The 15,297-nt window shown below is 41.0% G+C and overlaps 1 protein-coding gene across 2 annotated transcripts in view; it reads right to left on the bottom strand.

Moving 5' to 3' along the window:
* The window catches only part of HJV (hemojuvelin BMP co-receptor), an 87,228-nt gene that overhangs the window by 37,905 nt on the left and 34,026 nt on the right, over positions 1-15,297 (bottom strand). The gene's annotated exons all lie outside the window — the stretch shown is intronic.

The raw sequence follows: 15,297 nt of genomic DNA, 5'->3' as shown, positions 1-15,297 counted from the left end.
AAGGGAAAAACAAGGAAAAAATTACAAAATACACTATTTCTCCAATTTCATCCCCTATAGTTTTAATATAAACACTGCTACTGTGCATAAAACACACACATTTTTTCTGCCTATTTGTTCTGGTTATCACAAGATTTTAATTCTGTCACTAGTACAAAGTATGGTGACAATATAGTATTTGGAAATAAAGGTGTATTTTTTCTTTGGTGGTTTTTTTTTCCTCACTATTTTTACGTGCACGGGAATGCACATGCACGCGCGGGGCGCACATGTGCACGTGCATGCGCACAGCGGCAGCAGCACTGTCTGACCTATAAAAAAAAGTCCTGGAGCCATTAAGAGGCTCTAGCAGGACATTTTATAAGTCAGCTTGTCATTGAGTGGTTAAACTGATCAGTAAATTATGTGCTAACATGAACCCTATTTTTAAATTTTCTGTAAAATTTCGCTAAATACCACACATTTTAATGCACACCGCATGTGGTAAATTCTGACTAAAACCTACCGGAATAGCAAACTGCTTTTACTGCATGCGGTAAAACGGACAGTAAGCATACCAGAAGCATCCATCTGAAAATGGCGCCTGAGAATAATGGCGCACGGTGTTGCCGCTAATCCGTTTGCCGCTTATCGCTATTTAATGTTAAAGCCTTATTGTTAATTAGCGTTAAAGCCTTATCGTTATTTAGCATTAACACACAGAACCCTGTCTGTACCTATCCCTAACCCCTAAACCCCCCTGGTGGTGCCTAACCCTAACCACCCCCCTGGTGGTGTATATTGTACTGTAACTATACCTAACCCTACTCTCACACAGAACCCTCCCTGTACCTTACCCTAACCACCCCCTTGGTGGTGCCTAACCCTAAGACCCCCCTGGTGGTGCCTAACTCTAAGACCTCCCCCAGTGGTGCCTAACCCTAACCTTGACAGTGTTACATTAAATCCATTCAACGTTTTGCAGTTAAATAATGTCTGCAGTTTGGCTTATGTAGGGTGGTATTGATAAATAACGTTAGTGTGTGCCACTATTGATAAATAACTTTAGTGTGTGCCACTATTGATAAATAACGTTAGTGTGTGCCGTTTTTCTTCTTTTTTCCCTGTGCGCCATTATTATGCAGTACTAACGATAAATAGCGATAAGCATATCTTTTTAATGTGGCGCCATTTTTATGCATAGGCGCTGTGCGCCATTATTCACTGATCCCTACCAGAATTGAGGCCATTGTGTTTTGTGACTACACTGTATACAGTACTTGATGAGTGTACAGAAAGGCTGAGGTGTTGCCCTTAAAAACCTTCATATATATGCCTTTCTGTGTTGCTATGGGCAACGGCCTTTCTTGCTTCCAGTTTTCATAAATCAAACTTCAGATTCACATCAGCAGATTTGCTCTGGCTTCCTGAGGCTAGATATGTTATTTTAGGTTAATCTCTGGCTATTTTCACATGCTCTGCCATCAGCTGCGCACATCTGTTGGCGGTCCAGCTGACACAATTTTGGGGTGACCTCATCACGCTCTTGATATTTTGATCTTTTTTTTTGGGAAATCATGGAATAAGCAGTTCCCACACAGGGCAAAGGCTTCCTGCATGGCTGCTGGTGCAGAGCTGGAAGCAGGCAGAGAAAGATGGTCCTCTCACCGTATAACCTGACTAGAGAACACAGGGCTCTGAGTATATCAGACACCCAGGGCCAGTGCACACAAAAAAGCACTAGCGTAAAAGCAAACGCTTAGGGCCCTTTTCCACTAGCATTCGCGATTGCGATTTTGCTATGCACTGCATAGCGAAGCAAAATCGCGGCAAAAATCACTCCGCTGCACGATCACGCTTTAGTACAAAACGAATCGCGGTAGTGGAAATTACCTACTGTGATTCCTATGTTGTGTAGCATACCCTAGCGATTTTAAATTTGCCAGCGATTTGCGATTTTGTGATTCATAATCGCAATCGCCTCTAGTGGAAAAGGGCCCTTCGTGCTTTTTGAAGTGATTTTTCAGAGTGATTCTAAGCATGTGCCTAGCGATTTTCTAATCATGCCTAGTGATTTTTGGAGCGTTTTTTTGTGTAGTGTTTTTTATTTTTTGTTACAGTAGAGCTGTAATTGAACAAAAACACTCTGATTTAGTGCTTTTCAGAGTGATTTTCCACTTTCCTGTACTTAACATTGAGGTTGAATAGCCTCAGAAATCAGCAGAAATGCTGCAGGACCCGCATTTGCGTTTGTGAAAAAAATCACACCGCTTTGGTGTGCTCCATCCCATTCAGATACATTAGCCAAGCGCTTTTTAAAGCGCTAGCGTTTTTAAAAACGCTCAGAAAAGCTCTCGGTGTGCACCAGCCCTTAGAATGCATGTGTACTGACATTGTGTTTCCACTGCATCAACCATTTCTGCCGATCACCGATCCGTGTCCCCAGCAGAAAAACCGAAGCGCTCTTACAAGAGGTTTCAGTCTTTCTGCCCGTAACATTTTACACATCATCCTTGTGCTTCTGCTTAGCAAGAAGCACAAGGAGAAAAAAAAAACTGAAGGTGGCCATCTTGTGGCCAAATAGTAAAACTACATCTACATATTTTTTTACATTACAATTTACACATATAATAACATTAAAATTTAACTGTTTATTTCCCACACCAAAATATTACCCAAATAAAATTTTTAATGGACAAAAAAAAATTAGAATTAAAAAAAAAAAGACAAATAGTTACCTAAGGGTCTGAACTTTTTAAATATGCATTTGAAGGGGGTATACTACGAACATTTTTTTAAATTATAAGCTTGTAATTAGGGATGGACGCAAAACGGAAACAATGCACCTTTATTTCCAAATAAAATATTGGCGCCATACATTGTGATAGGGACATAATTTAAATGGTGTCATAACCAGGACAAACGAGCAAATAAAATACATAGGTTTTAATTATGGTAGCATGGATGATTTTAAAGCTATAATGGCCGAAAACTTAGAAATAATGAATTTTTTCCATTTTTTTCTTATTAATCCTGTTAAAATGCATTTATAAAAAAATAATTCTTAGCAAAATGTACCACCCAAAGAAAGCCTAATTAGTGGCAGAAAAAACAAGATATAGATCAATAAATTGTGTTTAGAAGTGATAAAGTTATTTGCGAATGAATCGGAGGTGAAAATTGCTCTGATGCATAAGATGAAAAATCCCCATGGGCTGAAATGGTTAATATTCACCAATATCGTATATTGTGTATGTTTCCTGCACTTAAAGGACACCGTAACTGAGAGGAATATGGAGCAGGCAGACATATTTATTTCCTTTTAAGGCAAAACTGAAGCGAAAATAAACTTATGAGATAATTAGATTAATAGATATTATTAAAAAAAAACGTTGGTTGTTATATATGCAAAATAGCTTATCCAAGCTATTTGACCCACTGGATCAAATACAGTCCTGTTTCCGAAGCACTTAAACAGCTGAGAAATAGTGAGAGTGAATTTGCATGGGTGACTATGTATGCAAATTTAACCATGGCAGTGCTGGTGTGCTTTTCCATTGTTTCTATGCGAATTTGCATGCGAATTTGCATGAAAATTCACATACCCAAACCTCATGCGAATTTCCTATTAAATACATTGTATGCGATTCGCATAGCGGTATGCGGTATGCGAATTCTGATGGCGCTGCCATGCGAATTTTTTCTGCACAGAAAAACGAAAAGGAATCCTGACAAGTGGAAACAGTCCCACTCACTTGTGTTGCTATGCGAATTTGCATGCAAAAAACGCATGCGAATTCACGATAGTGGAAATGAGCCCTTATACATTTAGCCATAGACCCTGAACAAGTATGCAGATCAGGATTTTCTGACTGAAGTCTGACTGGATTTTCTGCATGTTTGTTTCAGGGCTGTGAGACAGACACTACTGATGCCTGAAAGATGAGCAGATGCCAGGTAACTGGTATTGTTTAAAAGGAAATAACTAGGGCAGCTTCCATATCCCTCCCACTTCAGGTGATCTTTAACCACTTCACCACTGAGGGGTTTTACCCCTTGAACACCAGAGCAATTTTCACCTTTCAGCGCTCCTTCCATTCATTCGTCTATAACTTTATTATTACTTATCACAATGAAATGAACTATATCTTGTTTTTTTCGCCACCAATTAGGCTTTCTTTAGGTGGGACATTATGTCAAGAATTATTTTATTCTAAATGTGTTTTAATGGGAAGATAGGAAAAAATGTGGGAAAAATTATTATTTTTCAGTTTGCGGCCATTATAGTTTTTAAATAATGCATGCTACTGTAATTAAAACCCATGAAATGTATTTGCCCATGTGTCCCGGCGGTTATAAAACCATTTAAATTATGTCCCTATCACAATGTTTGGCGCCAATATTTTATTTGGAAATAAAGGTGCATTTTTTTCAGTTTTGCATCCATCCCTAATTACAAGCCCGTAGTTTATAAAGTAACAGTGTTATACCCTCTTGACATAAATATTTAAAAAGTTCAGTCCCTAAGGTAACTATTTATGTTTTTTGTTTTTTTTTATTGTATTTTTTTGTTTTTTGTTTTAATCACAAAAAAAAAAATTGGGGAGTGTGGGAGGTAATGAGTTAATTTATTGTGTAAAACTAATGTATTTGTATATGTAAAATGCTTTAGGGTGTAGTTTTACTATCTGGTAGTTTTACTATCTGGTCACTGGCACAGTGAGTTTGTTTACATGCGACCTGTAAGCGTCCGGAAGGACGCTTACAGGAAGCACTACGAGGCTGGGAAAATCACAATGATCGCGCTGTTTCTCAAAGAAGCAGCAGATCATTGCGGGGGCTTAGATCAACGAACGAGAATGGATTTTCCCGTTCATTGATCTCCGAGCGAGCGGGCGGCGGCGTGCACGAGCGTCGGGAGCGCGGACAGCGGCGGTAGCGCGGAAGGTACGGATTTCTCCGTCCCTTGTTTTTTAGGGGGGAAAAAGGGACGGAGATATCCGTACCGCGGGGGGTAAAGTGGTTAAAGCATATTGACAGTTTCCATGATAACTTGAATATCTGCATAGTATACAGTGGGTTGGTTTTTGAAATAATACAATCAGTCAAGAAAGTTGATTTGATTTAAAAAATCTAAATAAAATAAACATAAAAATTGTATGGTGTGTGGTCACATTCATTTAATTTCTGGAAAATATAAAATCACATCCACCTTGTAGTTCCTGTGAGGATACAAAAAAATTTCACTGTGGCCATCTTGTGGCCAAATAGTAAAACTACATGCACATACATTTTTATTACAAAAAGACACAATAAATTACATTTAAAATTAACGGTTTACCTCCCACACACAAAAAAATACCCAAATAAAATGTTTAACTAAAACATAAATAAAAAAATTACAATTTAAAAAAAAAAACTAAAACCATTAATAGTTACCTAAGGGTCTGAACTTTTTTAATATGCATGTGAAGAGGGCATACAACTAATATTTTTTAAATTATAAGCTTGTAAATAGTGATGGACGCAAAACTAAAAAAATAAACCTTTATTTCCAAATAAAATATTGGCGCCATACATTGTGATAGGGACATAATTTAACCAGTTCGGCCTATCTGGACGAGATTCCTCGTCCAGATAGGCACTGCTGCTGCCGCCGCCTCGTGCGCGCGATCGGGCGTGCCCCCGCGCGCTCCCGCTGCCTGCCGCTAGCCCCCCGATCAGTGAATGGGAATATAATTCCCATTCACCGATCTATCTTCCCCGCAGAAATACCGACGCTTTCTCTCCAGAGAGCGCGGTATTTCTACCCCCAGGAAACATTTCCCCTGCTTTTAAGTTCCTAGATGCGAAATCGTTCGCATCTAGGACTTTTTTCACTGTGGCCATCTTGTGGCCGAATAGTAAACTGCACCACAATTCATTTTTAATTAAAAAAATATATATTTTACATTTAAAATTAACAGTTTCCCTCCCACACCAAAAATTACCCACATACACTTTTTTTATTAAAAATAAAAATAAAAAATACAAATAAAAAAAAAAAAACAACATAAATAGTTACCCAAGGGTCTGAACTTTTTAAATATGCATGTCAAGAGAATATGTTATTATATTATTTAAAATTATAAGCTTATAAATAGTGATGGACGCAAATTGAAAAAATGCACCTTTATTTCTAAATGAAATATCGGCACCATAAATTGTGATAGGGGCATCGTTTGAATGGTGTAATAAGCGGGACAGATGGGCAAATAAAATACATGAGTTTTAATTACGCTAGCGTATATTAATTTCAAACTATAATGGCCAAAAACTGAGAAATAATGAATTTTTTTCATTTCTTTCTTAATCTTCCTGTTAAAATAGATTTAGAAAAAAATAATTCTTAGCAAAATGTAGCACCCGAAGAAAGCCTAATTAGTGGCGGAAAAAACAAGATATAGATCAATTCATTGTGATAAGTAGCAATAAAGTTATAGGCGAATGAATGGGAGGTGAACGTTGCTTGGATGCATGAGATTTTCGGACTGCGGTGCTGAACCGGTTAAATGGTGTAATAACCGGGACAAATGGGCAAATAAAATACGTGGGTTTTAATTATGGTAGAATGTATAATTTCAAAACTATAATGGCTGAAAACTGAGAAATAATGAATTTTTTCCATTTTTTTCTTAATATTCCTGTTAAAATGCATTTAGAAAAAAATAATTCTTAGCAAAATGTACCACCCAAAGAAAGCCTATTAGTGGCAGAAAAAGATATAGATCAATTTATTGTGCTAAGTAGTGATAAAGTTATTGGCAAATGAATGGGAGATGAAAATTGCTCAGATGCATAAGGTGAAAAACGACTGTAAGCTGAAGTGGTTAAGCATGTATGCAAAATGTAATAACAAGAATGCAGACTTACTGTACTTAAAATCAATGGTTAAAATCACATAGAGTTTTTATGAGCCCAACCTCGTGTGTGGCCCGCCTGGCTACTTAGGACACAGCTACCGGACAGCGGGCAGACCTGTGGCGTAGTGTGGATATGAGCAGCGTGACTGGAGCCGGCCAGGTGGCCCACGTACAAGGTTGAGCCCATGAAAACATAACGTGATTTTAACCATTAGTTTTATGTAAGTGTGCAAAAATTGATATTTTTGTTTTGTTTTTGTAATTATGGTTTCTGCGGAATTCAGAGGAAATTGGGAAGACATTTCTCGGAAAGTGGAAATCCATCGGAATTAGGCATTTCTGACCATCCCTAATGTGTGGTGCCTGAAAAAAATGTGTACAAAAAAAATGTGCCTGATTTCCATGCGTACAAGTGTAAACTTGCACTAGGCAAGACAAATAACATTGATATTGCACTTTTTTCCTGGTGGACTTAAAGCAATTGTGAGGCAGCCACTAGGGTGTGCTCAGTAGGCAGTAGCAGCATTAGGAAGTCTTTCCCAAGGACTCCTTACAGAATAGGTGCCGGTCTACTGAACAAGAAGAGCGGAGGTGCAAACCCAGGTCGCCTATGTCAGAGGTAGAGTCCTTAAAGTGAACCTCCAGACTAAAAATCGACTCAGCAGCACTGAAAAGGCTTGGTGTTTCTTTAACAGTTTCATAGTATCAGAACTTTGTTTCTCTTATACAAGCCTCATTTTTAGCTGCACAGAAGAAAACTGCCCGGGCTTTTTTCCCCTGATGCTGTGCAAAGCATGATGGGATTTCTGATTTTGTAGTTCTCGTTCTGCTGTTTTGGTGCAATTTTTTTTTTTTTTTTTTACATTTTGAATTTGACATTTGAAGCCTAGCGTGTGCAGCTGGGAGGGGTTATCAGGACACAGGACAGTTGGAACTGTGTCTCCTGCTTGTCACCTCCTTTCAACCAATAAGATGGCTGCCCCCACATGACAAAGATGGCAGCCCCCATGAATTACAAACATTTGCCTGTTCTTTTAAAACAGGGTGGGTAAGAGATTAACCACTTCAGCCTAACGGGACGAAAATTTTTGTCCAGTTAGGCTGCGCGCACTCCCGCGGGTCGCGCGCGCTCCCGTGGGCCCCCCCGTGCGCGCCCCCACTGCTGGCCGTTAGCCCACCGATCAGTGAAAGGGATTATAAATCCCTTTCGCTGATTGGACCCCCCCGGAGAAAAGCCGAAAGCGTCTCTTCAGACGCTGCGGCTTTTCTGAGCTCTGGTCTCCTTCCTTCTGCCTGGGAGCGAGATCGATCGCTCCCAGGACTTTTTGACTTTGGCCATCTTGTGGCCAAATAGCAAATTACACCAAAAACACACTTTGTGTTAAATAAATACATTTTAATACATTAAAAAACCCCTGTTTACCTCCCACACCAAAAAATACCCACATACAAGTTTAAATAAAAAAAAAATGACAATAATAATAAAAAAAACAAACATAAATAGTTACCTAAGGGTCTGAACTTTTTAAATATGCATGTCAAAGGAGTATATCAATATAATTTATTAAATTATGGGCTTCTAAATAGTGATGGACGCAAATTGAAAAAATGCACCTTTATTTGCAAATTGAATATCGGCGCCATACATTGTGATAGGGACATAATTTAAATAGTGTAATAAGCGGGACAAATTGGTAAATAAAGTACATAGGTTTTAATTATGGTAGCATGTATTAATTTCAAACTATAATGGCCAAAAGCTGAGGAATAATGATTTTTTACCATTTCTTTCTTAATACTCCTGTTAAAATGGATTTACAATAAATTAATTCTCAGCAAAGTGTATCACCCACAGAAAGCCTAATTGGTGGCGAAAAAAACAAGATATAGATCCATTCATTGTGCCGAGTAGTGATAAAGTTATTAGCAAATGAATGGGAGGTGAAAGTTGCTCAGATGCAAAAAAATTTCAACCCTGTGGGCTTAAGTGGTTATATTGCCTATCTATTCTAATTAACTAATGTAACTTGATGATCGTATGTTTGTTTAGGCTGAAGTTCCCCTTTAACCATTGCACTATCCAGCCAACAGTAGGTACCCCAAGGTACGATGTACCTACGATGCACCTACGATGTTAGAGAACTTCAAGAGTATATTACATCTAAAAACTCTGCAATAATTCTGAGACTATGAGAAGCTGATTAATACTTGATGTGTTTGTTTAATCCGTGCCTCAACTGTGCAGCTAACGCAGGATTCTGACAACAGTTTTGACATGTCCAGAAATCTCATTTGTTTCAGAACACCTAAATTACACTACAGCTGAAAAAAGGAGAAATTGCATGCTTGTCCATAGGAAACATCTGCTTTTTAGGACCCCCCTTCCTTCCCCATTTCTCAAAAACAATATATTCTCTTCCACCTGCAGCAGGGACTAGGAAGTTAAGCTTGCTTGCCACAGTGTTGCACTGACCCCGGCTTAATATAAACCATTTGTCGCTATCATTTTCTGGGCTTCAAAGAGCACATTTGGAGAGGGTCTGGAGATCCAATATAAAGCATGGAGACATGGGGCAGCCTTCCCTTCCACCTGCTGCATGACAGAGCGTCCGCAGCTGGGAGGGGGCGGGACTTGGACTGTCAGGCCCTTTGCTGTCTGGCTAATTGCTCTCTGAAGGGTTAGCTGCTATTTCCTTCCAGATCCACATGTGTGCAGATGTCATGGGGGGAAGACGCTGCAGATGTACAATATTACCATGAAAACACAGCACTCCCAAAGCCATTCACCAGTGTGGGCCCTTATAACAATGGTCTTATTTATGTCTGAATTGTAAAACATTAAGTTTAAGCTACTTTCTTTTTTTTAAATGTATTTATATGGAAGAGTTCAGATAATTGCAAATCATCTGATGTATACAGGACTCATGTTTGTATACGGGGCGTAGATGCAAATTATGGTGCATATTATCACACTGCACCTTTGCTGGATAGGCTCCATCTGATTGAAAACAATACACTGTGTAGGAGATGTACTGTATATACTCGAGTATAAGTCTAGAAATTTAGGTCTGATTCATTTCATAAAAGTATAGGGTCGACTTATACACGAGTCACAGCAGGTAACACTGAGCACACTGAGTAATGTGTGTGTACTAATAGTGATATTCCCATTTGCAGCAATTTACCCAGTGGTAAGGGATACTTTGAGGAAAGGAAATGTCAAGAAAACACAGGTCTGAAAGTCCTGGCCACAATAATTAACAAGGAAAGGGGCAGGGTAAAGATACTAGGCTGCAGGAATGGGTTTGAAGAATTGCTGCACTTGGGGGCCTGGAGGAGTTATTGTCTGCACTTAAGGGACAGGAGAGGTTAATGGCTGCAATACTGTATGCAGAGCAGTCATTAACCCCTCCTGAACCCCAAGTGCAGGCATTAACTTTGCTAGGTAGACTTATACTGGAGTCAATAAAAAATTGAGCTTTAGAGGGTTGAATATTGGAGTCGACTTATACACGAACTCAACTTGTATTTGCGTACATACGGTGCTAAAGTGCTAGAAAAAACAAGGGAGAGAGGTGAATTGAAATAAAGCTGTATTCACTTTACCTACCTAAGGACTGCGTCACCGCCTAATGCCAATTGGCGTAAAATCCTGAGGCTTTCTCTTGCAGGAGATCGCGCACACGCTGCACGCACATCTCCTGTTAGTAGGCAGAGCTCAGCTCCGCCTTCAATCTCCCAGCGGCGATCCCCGCTCGAAAACTGTTAGACGGCGAAACCGCCGTTTAATTACCCGTACGGCGCTGCGATCGCAGGCAGCGAAGTACTGGGGACAGCCGTGTGACACAGCTGTCCCTTCAGTGGGCTTGGAGATGATCGGCTGTCATAGCCTATGACAGCTGATCACGCTGATTGGCTAGCAGGGGGAGCGAGGGAGGGTTTAGTGTAAAAATAAATAAATAAATAAGGAAATTTATTTAAAAATAAATAAAAAATAAATAAAAAAAAAAACCCAAACGAACATTGGGGGAGCGATCAGACCCCACCAAGGGGGCAAGGGGGGGAATCACTTGTGTGCGGTGTTGTGCGGCCCTGCAGCTTGGCCTTAAAACTGCAGTGGCCTAGTTGACAAAAAACGACCAGGTCTTTGTTGGGGGGGGGGGGGGTATGGGTGGTAAAGCCTGTGGTTCTGAAGTGGTTAAGAACAGGAACCAGAACTAAAGACGTAAGCTACGTACCCACGTCACGATTTTTAAAATGCACCTAAACTGAGAAGGATATGGATTTTTCCTTTTAAAATAATACCAGTTGCCTGACTCTCCTGCTGATCCTGTGTCTATAATGCTTTCAGCCACAGCCCCTGAACAAGCAGATCAGGTGCTCTGACTGAAGTCAGACTGGATTAGCTGTATGCTTGTTTCAGGTCTGTGATTCAGACACTACTGCAGCCACAGAGATCAGCAGGATTGCCAGGCAACTGGTATTGTTTAAAAGGAAACATTCATAGTCCTCTCAGTTTAGGTTATCTTTAAAGTGATTTTTCCTGTGACTGGTGTTTTTTGTGCAACGAGCGATTGTTTCCACAACTTTGTGACATGGGTACGTGGGCGCAAAGAGCTGCAATCCTTTGAACTCTCGTTCGAGCCCATCGTGAGCCGTCATGTGACATTGCGTGTTCCTGCAAGTAGGAAGATGGATTGGGGACGGTTGTTCGTTGGGCGGTGTCGTTGAGCGTCCCCTATCCCTCTACCAGTGAGTACAGGCCTGTAGTCTACATTCACAGTGCAGTGTTGCAGTGTGACGCAACAGCAAAAGTGTAATGTGGCTTGCCGCACTTCAGTGCACCACTTACATTCAGAGTGTGGCACTTACATTGCGGTATAACGGGATGCAACATCCCAACGCACTGCATGCACCATGCTACCTCTATACATTAAGGCTGGGTCCCCCCACTGCATCGCATACAGTGAAGCATACTGTCACTGTTAATGCATTTTGCGGTAACGCACTGCATGCAGTGCATTGGGATTCCACTATTAAACCGCATCGGCCACACTGTGGACATCAAATAGGTAGGGCATTGCAGTGAGGAAAGCCACATTACAAAGCTGCCACTACGCCACACCGCAATGCATCACTGTACTGAGAATCCTTCATGAGGAGCAGGATTAGTCTGAAACCTGTGAAGGAACCCGTTAAGTAATTTTCGGATCTCAGGGAACCCCTGCATTAACGGAACAGAGAGAGGATTTACTTTATAGGATTGGTCATTAGAAATGAGTGAGGTTAACCTCTTAAGGACCACGGGCTTAAACCCCCAGTGACCAGGCCATTTTTCACAAAAAGTGCCACTGCAGCTGTAAGGCCAAGCTGCAGGGCCACACAACTCAGCACACAAGTGATTCCCCCCCTTTTCTGCCCACCAACACAGCTCTCTGTTAGTGGGCAAGGGTCACTCCCAGGATGTGTGTATATTTATTTTTTTATTAATATTTTAATGTTTATTTTGTTAATAAATGTGTGTATTTTTTTTTATTTTATCTTCCCCCTACCAGCCAATCACTGTGATCGGCTGTCATAGGCTTCAGCCTATGATAGCGGAAGCGGATCACCCCTGAGCCTGCCAGGGGGACAGCCACGTCACACGACTGTCCCCAGTACAGCGCTGCTATAGATTGCAGTGCTGTACTAAGTAAATAGACGGACTGAAGGCGGAGCTCCGTCATCCAAGCGGGGATGTGCATGCATCGGCGCGCGCGATCTCCCACAAACCACTTCTCCAGGACATTCGGCGTTAGGCGGTCCTGGGGCTGCCGCCGCAGCCAGGCCCGTCAGAGTGACGCGGTCGGCAAGTGGTTTTAAACACTTTTATTACCGAGATAGTGTGGTGTCACCATTACGCTACAGCACATTGCGCGGAAGTTAGAACGATTGCGTGTAACTGAAGAGCCCACACTACGCTGTCAGGTCCGTGCCCTAATTTTATCCTGCACTGGGATAAAATGTATTGTGTGTGGCCACCTTAAAGAGAACCCGAGGTGGGTTTGAAGAATATTATCTGCATACAGAGGCTGGATCTGCCTATACAGCCCAGCCTCTGTTGCTATCCCAAACCCCCTAAGGTCCCCCTGCACTCTGCAATCCCTCATAAATCACAGCCACGCTGCTGACAAACCGCTTGTCAGAGCTGGCTGTGTTTATCTCTATAGTGTCAGTCTGCTGCTCTCCCCGCCTCCTGCAGAACTCCAGTCCCCACCTGCATCCCTTCCCTCCCTGCTGATTGGAGGGAAGGGACGGGGGCAGGGACTGGAGCTTTGCAGGAGGCGGGGGAGCAGCTGAGACTGACACTATAGATGTAAACACAGCCTCACAGCACGGCTGTGATTTATGAGGGATTGCAGAGTGCAGGGGGACCTTAATGGGGTTTGGGATAGCAACAGAGGCTGGGCTGTAAAGGCAGATCCAGCCTCTGTATGCAGATAACATTCTTTAAACACACCTCGGGTTCTCTTTAAAGCTTGAAGCACGGTTGTCTACAGTGTCGTAGCTAAGGAGTTGTGGGCCCCGGTGCAAGTTTTACAATGGGGCCCCTTAAGCACTCTATACATAACAATTGATGCAGTGCACCAAAACCTGCCAATGGCAACTACATCGTCAGAGGTGCAAGAAGGGGATGGGGAACAGTGTGTTTCTGACATTATTGTCAGATCTGACAGATTAGCTGCATGCTTGTTTCTGGTGTTATTCCAACACTTCTGCAGCCAAACAGATCAGCAAGGCTGCCAGGCAACTGGTATTGTTTAAAAGGAAATAAACATGGCAGCCTCCTTAGTCTTCTCACTTCAGTTGTACTTTAAATTGGTAACACAGAGAACAGTATTCCTGTCCATTAGAGAGCTAAGAGAGCTGCCTACAGTCATGCTGCTATTGTTGTGGTGTTTAACAGGGAAACCCTTGCAGCTTTGCAATATGACAAATATGTCTGCACCCGACAAAAAAATGTATTTGTAATACAAAGTATGGACTCATATACTGTAATTAAAACAATACTGAAAACATTGGTTTGTAAACTTCTTAACAATCAACACACAAAGTTACATCTGACTAAAAAAATGGCATAGATTGGCAAATATTATATTTATTAGGCCATTGCTAGAATCTCAGCACTACGGATTCTTTCTTTATCCTCATATATACTTTTTTTGGTGGAAAAATAATAAATTATTTTTACACCATAGCAGCCAATCAGCTTCCAGCTGTCATTATTACAGCGCAAACATCAACATTCTGATTGGCTGCTCAAGAAATGTCTCCTTTATCATCTTTGTGATGCTTCATATTGTCATCCTTCCAGCAGTATTTTTTACTTGTTTATATTGCCTTATCGTTTTCATATGTAGTTAAAAAACAAACCCCAGGATTTCTCTAGCATGGAAATTGGCAATGTTGCTGCTAGCTGATAAGCTTAGGTAAGTAGTCAGTAAGGCAGACCAAAAAAATAATGCACATAATGGCAACTTGCAGCTATAGATGACTTAAAGCGGACCTGAATTGAGCGGGATACAGAGGCCACCATATACCAGTTGCCTGGCTGTCCTGCTGATCCACTGCCTGCATGCAGGTCAGATGTTTGTGCCTGGAGTTTGATTGGATAAACCACATACTTGTTTCAGGTTATGCTTGTTTCAGGAGTGTGATTCAGACACTACTGATGCCAGAAAGATCAGTAGGATGCCAGGAAACTAGTATTGCTTAAAAGGAAATAAATATGGCAGCCTCCATATTCCTATCACTTCAAGGGTCTCTTACGCTGCATACACACGCTAGATTAAACTCGGCCAAGGTGGCTGATAAAGATCAACGAGAATCTAGCGGGTATCTAGCTAGGATAGGATGTATATTGCCTCCCACATTGTCTAAAAATAACTCCATACATGCTACAAGCAAATCATTCGATTTTCACCATTATTCGATTTTAAAAAATGTATAGAAAAATCAAATGAAATGGGCTTTCATTTTGATTGAGAAAAATTCATTGATTTCATTGATTATCTGATCGGCAGAGGCTGATAGATTGAAATTACTTTTTAAACAGTTTAATCGATTGATAAAAATTGTTTACATTTTGTTTACATCTTTGCAACCATGGCAACAGTATCTGGTATACAGATTTCCTGCAAACTCTTTCCATGCAGCATGATTAAGCAGCCACACAGAGCTGGAGCTATTGTGCCCTTTTTTTTCAACACCTGCACTAATCCAACAACTGGCAGAAACATTTACTGAAACTCTCCTGTCAGTTTGTTGGAAGCTCCAAGGAATGGCAACGCTTTATCCACACAAGGTGAAAAGGGGGAACAGTACATAATGCTCATCTCAGTGATTTCTACTTTTCTCAACAAAGGTAGAATCCCAC

Source organism: Hyperolius riggenbachi, chromosome 9 (genome assembly GCF_040937935.1).
Source record: "Hyperolius riggenbachi isolate aHypRig1 chromosome 9, aHypRig1.pri, whole genome shotgun sequence".
In the NCBI taxonomy this organism is placed as follows: domain Eukaryota; kingdom Metazoa; phylum Chordata; class Amphibia; order Anura; family Hyperoliidae; genus Hyperolius; species Hyperolius riggenbachi.
This window is presented reverse-complemented; position numbering and strand designations above follow the sequence as displayed.